This window comes from Medicago sativa, chromosome 5 (assembly GCF_051527215.1).
Source record: "Medicago sativa cultivar Bolivia chromosome 5, Bolivia_mono, whole genome shotgun sequence".
Taxonomy (NCBI): domain Eukaryota; kingdom Viridiplantae; phylum Streptophyta; class Magnoliopsida; order Fabales; family Fabaceae; genus Medicago; species Medicago sativa.
In genome coordinates, this window is record NC_140753.1 from 42,210,247 (window position 1) to 42,225,737 (window position 15,491).

Consider the following 15,491-nt stretch of genomic DNA (forward strand, 5'->3'; position numbering starts at 1 on the left):
CATAAGCACACCACCAAGACCCATCTTAGAAGCATCACAATACACAACAAACGATTCCTTTGGATTCGGCAAAATCAATACTGGAGCTGAAGTCAACCTCTTCTTCAATTCTTGGAAACTCTTCTCACACTTAGCATCCCAAACATAAGCTTGCCCTTTCCGAGTCAACTGCGTCAATGGCAACGCCAACTTAGAGAATCCCTCAATGAACCTCCGATAGTAACCTGCCAATCCAAGAAAGCTTCTAACTTCAAAAACAGACTTAGGCGATTCCCATTGCAACACTGCATCAACCTTCGACGGATCCACGATAATACCACCTTTAGAAATCACATGACCAAGGAAACTCACTTCCCGCAACCAGAACTCACACTTCGACAACTTAGCAAACAACTTCTTCTCCTTCAAGACTCCCAACACAATCCTCAAATGCTCGACATGCTCTTCTTCAGACTTCGAATACACCAAAATATCATCTATAAACACCACCACAAAAAGGTCCAGAAAAGGATGAAATATTCTATTCATATATTCCATGAAAACACCTGGCGCATTAGATACTCCAAATGGCATCACAGAATACTCATAGTGTCCATACCTTGTTCGAAACGCAGTTTTGGATATATCTTCTACCTTGACTCTAATCTGATGATATCCTGATCTCAAATCAATCTTGCTAAACACTTCCGCACCAACCAACTGATCCATCAAGTCATCAATCCTCGGAAGCGGATACTGATTCTTAATTGTCACCTTATTCAACTGCCGATAATCCACACACAACCTCATGCTTCCATCCTTCTTCTTAACCAACAACACAGGAGCACCCCACGGAGAAACACTCGGCCTAATAAACTACTTCTCGAGCAACTCTTCCAACTGCTTCTTCAATTCACCCAACTCTAATGCAGACATCCGATACAGCGCAATCGAAATAGGACTCGTTCCTGGTACCAAATCAATTACAAATTCAACTTCCCTCTCCGGCGGTAACTCGGTAACGTCGTCCGAAAAAACTTCTGGAAACTCTTGAACTACCGGCAAATCACCAACTCCCTTCTCACTGCTCTCCTTCAAGGAAGCAAACATCATGAACACACAAGTTTCACCATCCAAAGACTTCTTCACTTGTTCCGAGGTCAAGAACTTCTCACCCATCTCAGCTACCGGCTTAGAAAACGTTACACTCTTGGTCAAACAATTAATGTTAACACCAAAAGTCAACATCCAATCCATAACAAAAATCACGTCCATATGCTTAAACGGAAGACACACAAGATCCAACTCAAAATCAACATTACCAAAACTAACAGGACACTTGGCACACACTAAAGAAGTAGTCACCGAACCACTAGCTGGGGTGTCGATAACCATCCCTCGAGATAACGGAGTCACAACCAAACCCCAACGCTCAACGCAACTAACCGCGATAAAAGAATGAGTAGCACCAGTATCAATAATTGCAATCAAAGGAGTACTATTGATAAAACACATAGCTCAGATGAGATTATCCAGATGCTCCACCTCTTCCGCATTCAATGCAAACACTTCCCCGCTGCCTTCTTCAGCTTGGTACACTTAGTGCTGATATGCCCCTTCTCACCACAATTGTAGCAAGTGATCTCCTTCTTGCACTCAAAAGCCTTGTGACCTGCTTCCCCACACTTGTAGCAACTCTCTCCCTTCTTGTAATCATTAGAGTAATGACCCACAGTTCCACACTTGTAGCATCTCACCTCAGCAACATTCGACTTAGAGCCTCCACCAGATTCTTTCTTCTTTCCTTTGTTCTTGCTATACGGTTTCTCAAATGCATGACCCTTCCCTTTCTTCTCATTCTGAGCCTTGTAATTATTAGCCTTAGGCCTCCCAACATCATCAAACATACGACACTTGTGCACCAAGGTGTCAAAGTCACGGATCTCCTGAATACACATGTATTGATAGATGTCGGGCCTCAAACCGCTTTCAGACTTCACACACTTAGAAACCATAGCATCCTCGCATTGATGTACGGGCAAAACCTCAAAAGCTCCTCGAACTTATCCGCATACTCAGCCACTGAACGGTTCTCTTGCTTCAAATTCAAGAATTCCACTTCCTTCTTGGTCCTCAAATCCTCAGGAAAGTACTTCCTTAAAAACTCAGTCTTGAACCTAGCCCAAGTCACAGCCTCTCCACCAGCCTCAAGCCTCCCCTTAGCATTGGTCCACCAATACTCAGCCTCCTCAGCATGCATATGAGTAGCCAACCTGACTTTCTGATCCTCACTGGTCACCATAGTACGAAATATCCTCTCCATGGCCTGCATCCATGTCTGAGCTCCATCCGGGTCATACCTACCCTTGAACGTCGATTGACTGTTTCGCAAGAAACGATCAAGCCTCCGCTCCTCAGCCTCTCCAGGATCACGATGACCAACCGCCGCCTGTTCGTTAGCCTGAGCCAACACCTGAGCCATTGAAGCCAAAGCCTGCGCAATCGCTGCATCATCTTTACCACCAACCATCTCACTTCTACGCAAAACCAACCAACAGATAAGAACAACAACACAACAAAACAAGTACCGAAGGTAACTCATTACCATTCGCGTACAAACAGGAAAATTCAACGCATACTAGTCCGGACAAGGACTGACCACGACTCTGATACCAACTTGTAACGCCCTATTTCTATTAAAGCGATAAAACACGCGAATATAACAAATATTCAAGAAATAGACGCTACGTCTCATCCAAATAACCACAGTCATGCATATATATATATATATATATAATATCTCATCAGTCGCAGCGGATATAATCATACATCTCCAAATCAAAACAATACATATGCCATGGCCAATCACCAACATCAATATAAAATCCTCCAAAGTCTCAACAATGAGTACATCTCGACATAAATAAAATCCAACAAAAGTAAAGGGACACCGACTCGACCTAATCAGAGCCATAGACTAAACTCCAAAATGATGGTGGAGGCTAACTCCAACTATCCAAGCACTCACCGTAATCGGACTACTCCTGCACAGCGTCTACCCATCCATACAGACAGGTAGGCGGTCAAAACCACTGGAGGTTAGCATTACATCAATCATAATCAATATATTTAACTTGACATAATAAATAGTTCAATTCACAATTAATCATCATGAACATTTAACCACCACATCCACATTCATATAACAATCTCATTCATTGCAAGTATATAATCACTTAGCACACTCATCATCATCATTATTCATCATTCAATGCAAAAATCAAGACTCATGCAATGTGATATGCCTAAACTCGACACATACATGCATGTGGTACCAAATCACCTCAAGGTCATCACCTTCGATGCAACAAAAACATTGTAATCACCTCAATTGGATACAAAATCCGCCACCATCAGTCATGAATGCATGAACATATGACTCGACTACAATGCATATGTTCACACAAACAAATCACCTCAACATCACCAACACTTGTATTTTACGATACAAGATTTTTTAGAGGATGCCACCATCATTTTCAACTCCATTTTCTCTACTAATTTTCAATTCGGTTTTACTAACAAGTTTTTTTTTAGAGGAAACTAACAAGTGTTGTTGTTATAACAGAATATGATTTTGTATTTTACAATAATACTATTATATAACACGTTAATTATGTTTTTTCACGTGATAAATATTAATATTTGTCACACTCAAACATATTAGTAAAGAAAATCTATGATTATTTTTATTTGTAAGCTTTTTTCATATCGTTAATTATGTTTTTTTTAATGTATCACTAAAAAACCCGTTGGAGTGTACAATTGTAGCACAAGACCCATTTTAGTAACTACAACGAGTGATCAGTTTTAATTAGTATTTTTTTAATATCTCTAATTAAACACCGCGATTGCCTAAGTTTTATTAATATATTAATAAAATATATGTGGGTGTGTATATTAATAAAAATATATATGAGTATATGTTTGTTTTATGGGAATATATTAACATATTCATATTTCTGAAATTTAATGGGAACTATATATTGATAAAATACAAATGAGCATATATTAACAAAAATATATCTCACTATATGTTTTTTTTCGGGAATATGTTAGTATATATTTATTTAATACAAATGAGTATATATTAACAAAAATATATCTCACCATATGTTTTTTTACGGGAATATGTTAGTATATATTTATTTATGAAATGTATTTTTATTTATTAGCTTTTTTAGTATCGTCAATACTAAAACAAGTACAATATTATAATATACTATGATTAATCATACTTCAATTTTTTCCGTTGTTTTTTTTTGTTGAAAATGTATCACTAAAAAAATCATTGGAGTGTACCATTGTAACACGGGACCCATTTTAGTAACTACAACGAGTGATCAGTTTTAATTATTTTTTTTTAATATCTCTATTTAAACACCGTGTCTGCTTAAGTTTTATTAATATATTCAAAAAATATATGTGGGTAACTATATATTAATAAAAATATATATGTGAGTATATATTTGTTTTACGGGAATATATTAGTACATTCTTATTTCTGAAATATAATGGGAACTATATATTGATAAATATATATGAGTGTATGGACTATATATTAATAAAAATATATCTCACTATATGTTTTTATACGGGAATATGTAAGTATATGTTTATTTGTGAAATGTATTTTCATATTTTTTTTAATATCGTCAATACTAAAACAAACAAAAAAAATTATAATATACTATGATTAATCATACTTCAATTTTTTCCGTTTTTTTTAAATGTATTAATAAAAAAACCCGTTGGAGTGTACAATTGTAACACATGACCCATTTTAGTAACTATAACGAGTGATCAGTTTTAATTAGTATTTTTTTAATATCTCTATTTAAACATCGCGACTGCCTAAGTTTTTTTTTTTTTGAAGAAGCCTAAGTTTTATTTATATATTAATAAAGTATATGTTGGTGCATGGACTATATATTAATAAAAATATATATGAGTATATTGTTGGGACAAAATGTGTTTAACAATAAACCTTTGAGAGTTTTGATGATAACAAGGTATTAAAAATTGTCAATTGGACTAGCTAATATTTGTTCAAGTGTACATGACCATAGTCAAAAAAAAATTACATCATATATGGGTTCTGAAGAACAAATGAGAGCTTAGAAATCAACAAAAAGGAAGCTTAAAGCGTCTGAAAAGAAGTGCTCCTGAAGACAAAAGTGTTCCTGAAGACAAAGCGCTCCTGAAGATGATGACGTCATCAGAAGCTGAAGTTCATCAGAAGCAAGTTCATCAGAAGCGACTTCATCAGAAGCTAAAAATCACCAGAAGCTGAAGATTCAAGATTTAATACTTCAAAAGTTGTTCAATGGATTCGAAAGCAATGCAGAAGACTGGGAATACAAAGCAACGGTCATCTTGTGAAGATTTGAAGGCATTGGAGGCTTATCTTCAAAAAACGTTGACAAAGTACAACTGTACGAAGTGTACAACCACTATCTCCACTACTCTGCAGTGTCCACACTACAAGACAAGAAAACAACTCTGTAATACAGCTCTGCCTGCAACAATGTTCCTTCACAATGGGAATGGATTTCAAATTGGTTCTTCATAGGACAACAACCATATCAGGCAAAAGATCATTGGTGATTGATCAAAGCTTCAAACGACTCTTTTTTGATGTGCTGGCAATTTCACGTCTCTTTCACACCTCTATATAAAGGAGTGAAGACTTAGAGAATGGCATCAGACTCATCTATAATTTACAAGCGCCAAAACTTTGCTGAAATTGTTATGCTTTCAAAAGTTCACTTAGAATTTATGTTTTCAAGTTCATATCTTAGAAATTCTAGAGTCTTAAGAGTCTGTATCTGATTTGTATTGTGAGCACCTCTGATTGTATATCAATTGTTCAATCTCAACCATTTTTCTTTGTAATCTTGTTTGATTAGAAGTCTCTTGTAGTTGTGCTTGAGCATTAGAAGTCTCTTGATTGTGTTCAGGAGCATTGTGTGCTTGAGTAATTTGAAGTCTCTTGCTAGTTGTAGCAGTGAGCAGTTGTAATTTGACATTACATTTTAGTGAACTCTCCTTGGAAGTGCAAGGAGGATTGGACTACTTCTGGATTGTGGAAGGAACCAGTATAATTGCTTTGTGTCTTTCTTCTCTTTCTCTCTCTCTCTCTCTCTCTCTCTCTCTCTCTCTCTCTCTCTCTTTGTTTTTATCCGCTGCACATTAGTCCTGAATTTCACTTCAGAAGCAGTTCTCACTTTGCTTCTGATTAGTGCTTTCAGCTTAGGAGAAATAGAAGAAAACGCTAACACAATTCAACCCCCCATTCTTGTGTTTTTCTCACCTTCATATATGTTTGTTTTACGAGAATATATTAGTATATTCTTATTTATGAAATCTAATGAGAACTATATATATTGATAAAATATATATGAGTGTAAATGTATTTTCATTTATTAGCTTTTTTAATATCGTCAATACTAAAACAAGTACATGTAACACCCATACTAGACGTATCTAGAAAGTCTAGCATGTGCGTTAGATTAGTAATGGATACATTAAAATTTTTACAACAATAAAACTTCGAATGGATATCTTTACAACATTATGCGTTCGTACAATAAAATCACAACTCAACTTTTCTAATATATAACAAATGCATCCTTGAATATCCATATCTTTTTGCAGCGGGTACAAACGAACACTTGCTGAAACATCCATTTGGCTACTAGCTTGCTAATCCATCCTGATATCTGAAACAAATATGGAATGGGATGAGACATAATGTCTCAGTGAGTTCCACCTAATCCTAGGCTATAGGCGACCACGGGGAAAACCTACGGTCACCACGTGTCTACAATACAACCTGCCGGTTGATTATACGTGTGTGGGGACTTGCTTTCCTAGACGGTCGTGCATACTAGACCCGTCATAGGTACTTCTTAACTTGTTATAGGCTTCTCTTCTTATACGTGTCATGGCGGTTAAGGGGAAACTAATACCGCGATGCCAAGATACGCTCTACGTATCGAGGCCAAAGCATAACATAATCATGACACATTTCTAGACTGGACGATTAGGGGAAACCTAAGATCGTCTTTGGCATAGCTTTCTTTATTTGCTACTACTTTCTTGAGTATGTTGTATCTAACAACATATCATTTCTTATCACAAAAGTGATTCTTGCTATCTTACTAGTTCTTGACGATCTACATCAAGGCTCTATGACATAACATATACATGCTCAATAAATATGCATAGTCAGATTCATTAATTATGTTAGCGTTTAACAAACAAACATTATCTGAATTCATTTTACGGATTAGTCCTGGGTGGAGTAACCCCGAAAGTTAATCCCTTACTACCGGTAAAATGCCTAGCAAGGGCATACCAGACTCCATTAGTGACGTGCGGGTCCCTTACGGCTTACCCCGTTCCCCTTGGAGAACATTTTATATCCAACCTTGGAAGGAATACAAAAGATACGACACCTTAACTTTGAATACTTAGTGACATGCGGCTCCCTTACGGCTTAACCTTTCCCCTCGGAGAATCCCTTCTATCCAACCTAGTGTGGATATCAAGAGACATGAGACTTTCATCTTAAAAAGTCTTGGTCTTATGCATGCATGAAAGTTAAACTTAAACATGCTATCTCTTTTACCTCGGATCCTTAAACGATCCCACTAGAGGTAAACTATATGCTTGCTTAACTTACTTTGTGAATAGATATCTAATCGATTCACGTCTTGCCATACTCGTATGGCACTTAGCTCTTATGCGAAGATAATACTTTATATCACTCCGCGACTTATCAAGCATATCACTAATGCATAGCACTCTATTCTTTACTTAACTATTCTATTTCTTGACAAGCTAGGTCAAGGCTTTACTTTCAATCCCTTCCTGAATGATTAACTTGCTACCCGATTCTTATCGTATTATCTCTCGTTTACCATGCTTTACTATACTTGCCAAATACTTGCTTCATTTATAAGAAAGTTTTATTTCAAAGATTAACATTTAGGATCTTGGTTTGAGGGATTTATTTTTCTTAAAAAGACTGCACAAGAAAACCGTCCGCGAAATACCAGAACTACCTGAAGCGAGCAAAACAATGAGTTTCCTCACTGTCTGATCGCCTGGGCGAGTAAGTTGTGTGGGAGGCGAGTACCTACTGGCCATGGCGAGTAGGAGGCGAGCATGTCATGTGTTCTGTTGCTTTCTGCTCGCTGTGGCGAGTAATAGCTCGCCCCGGTGAGTTGTGACAGTTCAAAACATGTAAAAATGGTGTTTTTGACCCAAAACCTCAAATCCAAGTATCCCAAAGCATATTGTGACTCTAGTGGTCATAGGAAACCTGTAAAACAGCCTCAAGACAAGTATTCACAAATATAACAAGCATGGCAATAAAAGGGCAACTAATTTTATACAATAAAACCCTAGAATACATATTATCCTTACAAGATAAACACATGATCCCAAAGGGTGGGAAACTATCTAAGGAACTCACCTAATCAAGTTTCTCATAGCAGCTCCAAGTCCCAAGCTCAAACAAACCAAAATCCTAGCTCTTGATCATCTTGCTTACTTAACTCATATCATACCAATCTTGTTGTTTTCTTGCAATCCAAGCACCATGACTCTTACTAGCTCATTAATCTTTAGATTTCTCTTCCAAATCACCACTTCATCAATAAAGCCTAACTTCTTGATTCACAAATCTTCAAAACCTTAAACCAAACCAAGCTTCCACATGATTTTGATGTCTTGAAAGAACATAGGTTAGAACCTTACTCTAGTTGCTTCAAATTTTGCCACATAATCCATAACCAAACCCTAGCTTCGTAATATTCTCTTGGTGAGGAGAGGAAGTTGTGAAATTAACCAAAGCTTCTAGTTGTTTCTTGAGGAAGAAGAAGAAAACCATGATGTATGATTCACCACCAACCCAAGAATCTTTGACGAAGAAGACTTTGATGAATTGATGAGGTGAGGAGAGAAAGAGAGAGCCGATGGTTAGAGAGAAGGGAGAGCACAACTCTTTTCTCTAACCTAGAAAGAGAAAGAAGATGAGAAAATGAGATATTTTGGTCCAAACTCAAATAAATATCCTTTAAACGTGCAATTACCAAAATACCCTTACCTCAAGCGTGTTAAATTCGGCTCTGATACTTAACCCGGATTAAGCTGACATTACGTAATAAATATTCTTCATACTTACTTTCCTTGAATTTTAATCCTCTGGCACGATCGACTGGTAATATTCTGATACTGACAGACGGGATATTACATTCTACCCCCTTAAAGTCGTCCTCAAAATTTAGAAATCATCTACCAATCATCGTAACTAAAATATGCCTCCTACGGTTTCAGTTATACAATATCTGATCAAAAACCACTCCAAAGAGTTCGATGTATACTTTCCTTATCAAACACGTAACTCATACTCTTTCTTAATCCGTATAAACGAATATAGTCTCATCAATCTTGATTTCTTTCTCAAAATCAGAGAACTATCTCAGAATATAGTGATTGAACTTACCTCTACTACATGAGGATTGATTGTCTCGGATTCATAATTTACCCACTTAGCATTAACCATGCATCTAAGTAACCTTTCATTGTCTAAAACACTCAGGATTTGCCTCTAAACTGGGGTCCTTTTGGAATCCAGGTTTGCCCTGCAGTGCTCACTTGCGATCTAAAATATCTTATCATGCATACATAATCTTTCTTATCGCACTTTGCAACTTATACTTCTTACTTATGTTAATTTTCTTGATGATTTTACACACCTCTTATCTCTTTTCAGAGTCTTAAGAAACTTTTATATCTCTTCACAATCTCCCTGCACCAGAATTTAAGGGTAACTCTCATAACTTGTCTTGGAGAGGCGAAATCAATTACACCGATTCATCTGACAATTTATTAACCCGCTTTGTGGTTCAATTATTCTTAAAACTTTCTACTATGTCCATCTGCACTTGAATACTCTTAGCATAATTCCGTGCATTCCGTATGTTATTGGTATCCCATGGACATTGCCATTTCCCCTTAAAACCTTATCTTCCATAGTATTTACATACTTCCAAATACCCTTCTTGTTAGTTATTAACGATACTCGTTCTAGCATTTTGCTTCAAGAAATTTCTAAACATTGGTACATAGGTTCTTGGGACGAACAATTACTTGTTTAAAAGAAAATCTCATTTTGAAACCGAGTCTGTAATAGTACTGCAGAACCACAGGACGAGTCTTTATATTTTGGAAAAAAATTTACAACTCGCCCCAAACTTGCTTATAACAAGTTGGTCCTGAAGTCTGCACGTCTTAAGTGAGCTTACTCACTTACGACATGCCTCATCAGTTTCAACAATGTACAATATCATGTATCTAAAACAACATGTTTTATCTTGGTTTTTCGGGTGTCAAACATTGATTATGTTTGAACCCTTTTTAACCTTTGATATCTCATTTTTTCTTGGGAAGGGAAAAAATAAGCAAAACCCTTTGAGAATCGAGGTCCGGGAGTTGTTTTCGCTACAGGAAGGTGTTAGGCACCCATAACGACTATAGTATCCTATAGGAACCGTCTTTACTTTCTACGCGCGCGCTTTGCTTTTAAATGCTATTTGAAAAATGATATTTACACCTAAGAGTTTACTAATTCAAGAATTGGAGGGAGAAGAAGGCGTTTGAATCTTTATTTTATTTGAATTGAAGGAATATTGGTTCCTTGCCTACGTACCCTTTTAAGGGATCAAATCCACCGTAGTTCTCTTCCAAAAGGTTTTTGTTTTTGTTGATTGATTTTAAGTTTGAAAATGGAATTTTGAAGAATGAGAGGGAGAGGCCTCAAGGGCATAAGATTGTGAAAAAATGTGCGGTGGAATTAGTTATTTTGCAAAAGGAGTCTAAGTATGGTTAAAATTCATTAGGATTTTGTTTAAGAAAATAAAGGGAAAATCAATGGGATTTTGATCCCAAAGTTTATTTAGAAAATGATTTGAGTGATGTTGTTCATATTTTTTTGGAAAAGAGAATTTTTCTAAGTATCGCGATTCCTAAGCATACATCTAAACATACATTCCCTAAGCATACATCTAAAGTAACCATGTGATATGTGTGCATGTGTCGGTGCTTGTGTCGGTGTACATCATTAGAGTTCATTGTCCTTTACATAATTGGCCTAGATACATGCTATGGTCTTGCAAGAATTTAAAAGCATAAAGTAAAGTACAAAATCCCTATAGGCTTTACATTCTAACTTTTGCATGAATTTTAAAGTGTAAGAAAATAAAGACTAAGAATATAAGATGGAGGATGAGATGCTTATGGAATGTATGAAACATGAAGTGAAGTGGTTAGTAGCATAAGACATGATAGAATGGAAATTAAAAGCACAAGAAACACTAAAAAAACTTGACAAAAGATAACAAGACTCTTAACCTAAAAGTAGCAAAATATGCCTAAAGTTTACCACAACATCAAAGCAATTATATGACCTATAATCCTCACATCATGACAATTTTCTAAAGGCTTTATTACAATCAATGATATGAGAATTATAAGAACACATGCAAGTCAAGAATCAGATATATTTTAGACATACTTGGCACTTTATTTTCACAAACAAACATTCACATGACTTGTAAAACAAGCAAACACATACAATACATTCACATGCAGTAAAAAACACTTCAAAACAGCAAGAAATTCATTACAAATTCACACTTCACAAATCAATATCATGTATCATGATTAGGGATCAAGAACATGCACTTTTCAAAAATTTTTAATATAAAACATCACAAAATAGCAAGAAAAGCATCACATTATTTTTTATCAATTTTTAATATGCAAAATCATCACAAAAATATCAGAAAACTAACAAGAAACATACACGAAATTTTTTAGAATTTTAAAGGATTTTTAGACTCAAGAACATGCAAAACTTCACAAATTTTAACAAAAATAGTAAACAATTTAGCAAGAAATACCACATATATTTTCCCTCAGGTTTTAACACATAAAAATATCACAAAAATGTCAAGAAAATGTCAAGAACATGTAGAAAATTTTTAGGAATTTTTTTATCAAAGTTTTGAACACAGAGGTGCAAACAGCAAGAACCAGTGTTGAAATAGCAAAAAATCAAAGGAAAACGCAAGAAACCCAAACCAAAGCCCATGCCCAAAGGGAAGGTGGATCCTGGATCCACAGGGAAGCAACAGAGGCCGTTGGATTGATCCACTTGGATCAAACCCTAGATCTAATGGCCAGGATGCAAGGCCAAGTGAACCAAGACTGAACCAGACCGGTTCACCTGCTTATATAAAGGTTTGTGGACCGGTCCACTTCATTTCTCCCATTCGTTTCTCTCTCTATGTCTCAGACTTCTCTCCCTTCTCTCTAAAACTCCGTCGTCTTCTCTGGCGGACTTGACCACCGCCGGTGAAGATTCCAGTGACGGAACCCTAATCATCTCCGATCTACATGGATCTAAACCCTAAACTAACCTATTTTTCATGCTGATTTCAAATATGAACTTAGATTTGAGAAATAAACGGTGAAACTCTGTAGATCTACATTTGATGTTTCAGTTTCTTATCTTTTTCAATCGTTTTCAATCTTTTTCGAAAGAACAAGTTCTGGAATTTGTTAACCTACTTCGTTTCACCGTTTATTTACATTCACGAACCTTCGATGATGATTTAAAATGAAAACGAGAAGGTTTCGTGAGTTTACCTGGATTTGAATGGAGATTTGAGTGAGAAGACGAAGAGAACCTTCGCGAACCTTCTCTGAGCTTCTGGTAAGTGCTTCGTTGTTGTTCTCCTTCTTCTCCTCTGATTCACTTCGAATTCAACTTCTCTTCTTCTTTCTCTCAACACTTTCCTTGCGATCGTGTTGAATTCGTCGTGATTTGACGAATTCACGCTTGAATTGCAAGGAAGAAAGTTCAGTGATGAAGATTACGCAAGTAATCACTGAGAACTTTCGCTAAATTCGAAAAGATTTTGTTGAATTGAACGTTTTGGCTTCGATCTTTGGAAATTTGCATTGATTTTGTGTTTTTGATGATGAATTTGTTGATTTGTGTTGGTTTTGGTGAATCTGGAAACGGTTAGGGTTTGTTAGATGATGAAGTTCTTCATGAGCTTCATCATGTTCTTGATGAAAAGTGGTTTTGATTCTGTTAGAGGAGAGAGAATGGGTGAAGCGTGTTTGTTGAGTTGGTGAATTGTGATTGATGATGATCATGTTGCAATGATTAAGTGGCCTTATATAGGCTGCCATGTGTTCTGATGCTCCAATAGGACGTTGACACCTGGATTGGACCTTAACAAACTCGGCCTTGGCTTAAAATTGACTTGAGGACCTTTCTGCAATTTTTGAGACTTGAGGGACTAATCTGCAATTTTGTTAAAAGGACTACAAAACAAATTCTAGAACAATAAAGGACTGGACTGCAAATTTTTAAGATTAAGGACTAAAATGTGAATTGAAAAAAGACTTTAAAAGAAAAAAAAATAAAATGGAAAGAAGGACTAAGTGCAATTTATGAAAGTAAAAGGACCAAAATGAAAATAATAATAAAAAATGGAATAAAATTGGTAAAATGGACAAAACGTAAAGTGAAACAATAAGAAAAACACAAAAAGGACTAAAATCAACCAATTACATAAATGAGGTACTTCAAAGTAACCTCTCTCTGTCAAAATTTCATGTGAAATGACCAAAATGCCCCCTAGGGACTAAAACGACTCAAAATGACTCAGATGCAATTTTAAAATGGTTTTTTAACAGGGAGTTAAAGCAAGAGTTTATACAAGCAAATTAAAAGACTCAGGGACAATTTTTTAGAGATTAAACAGAGTTTTAACACTGGAAATGACTAAAATGCCCTTAAGGACTAAACTGACTCAAAATGACTCAAATGTAATTTTTTTTAAAAGGGATTTTGACAAGAATTGAATCAAAGACTTCATTAAACCAATTGAAATGACTCAAAGACAATTTTCAGGGATTAAAATGAAGTTGGACACATGAAATGACTAAAATACCCCTTTGTTATGAATTTTGCAAATAATATTGAAATGAAGTGCAGAGACACATGCAATTGATCAGAGACAACTTCAAAATGACTTGACATGCAAGAAAAACATTTGGATGGTTTTAAATGTAAGAAGACATAGACAAACTCACAGTTTGAAAAGATTTTTGAGGCAAAATTGGAAGATAAAGCAGGGTAAAATATCAGTGTAAAACAATAGCAAATTGACAATCATTCAAGAGTAATAGACATATATCAAAGATGGAAAAATATTCTGAGCAAGTATTTTTAGGTCCAAAATTAGGGTATAACAACTGCCCCTATTTAAGTTTCTTTGTCCGGAGGGTCAAGAGACGGAGTCCTTGATCTGACGGGACAGAGATACTTAAATATTAACATTTGCACTGTTTTTGGACGTAAAAATACGCTCTCTCATTTTCAAAGACATAAATGCCATGCAACATTTTGATTATGAATGCAAGACAAACACTGGAATCTACAAAGCATGCCATATCACTGGGGATCTCGGTAGACATTGACAGGGTAGACAAACCAGGGGACAAAAGGTAGGTGCAAGCTGTTCTTTGGATCGAACTAGCCACTTGACCAAGTAATACAAAAAAAAGGTGAGTACAAGCTGTTCTTTGGATCGAACTTGCTGCTTGACTGGGAATAGAAACACAGGACAGGTTCAAGCTGTTCTTTGGATCGAACTTGTCACTTGACCGGAGACATATACATGTAGGAAGATACAAGCTGTTCTTTGGATCGAACTTGCTACTTGATCAATAACACAAACAGCTAGACAGGTACAAACTGTTCTTTGGATCGAACTAGTCGTTTGACCGGAAACATAGGCATGTAAGCAGGTACAAGCTGTTCTTTGGATCGAACTAGCCACTTGACCAATAGCAAGACGTATAGCAAGATACATTGGAGTTTTGATTTAACAAGTAACAAATTGAGGGTAAGTTGACATTGATTTGATTTGAAGATAGACATGACCATTATTGTTGGCCCAAAAGCAAATTGAGAGTGAATTAGCATTGATTGAGACATTGAATTGAATTGAAAGTTGATATTGAAAGAGACATTGGAAGTTAAAAATAGTCAGAGACATAGACATAAACATGGTGTTGAATTGAGAGTTTAACAGAGACATAGACGTAGACATTGAATTGGAGAGTTGAAATTGAGTTGAATTGGAAATTGAAATTGAATTGAATTGAAAGTTGGAATTGGGAATGCAACATGTATGTATGGTATAACAACATCATCGAATGTATGAGCACATAGAATGCATGATTATGCGTGTATGAATGCTTGGAAATGCATGATTGGTTTACAATTTGGCAGAGAAGTTTCACAGAGACAGACAAAACATTGGAAGATTGGGCACATAGTGGCTCGTGCTATAATATAT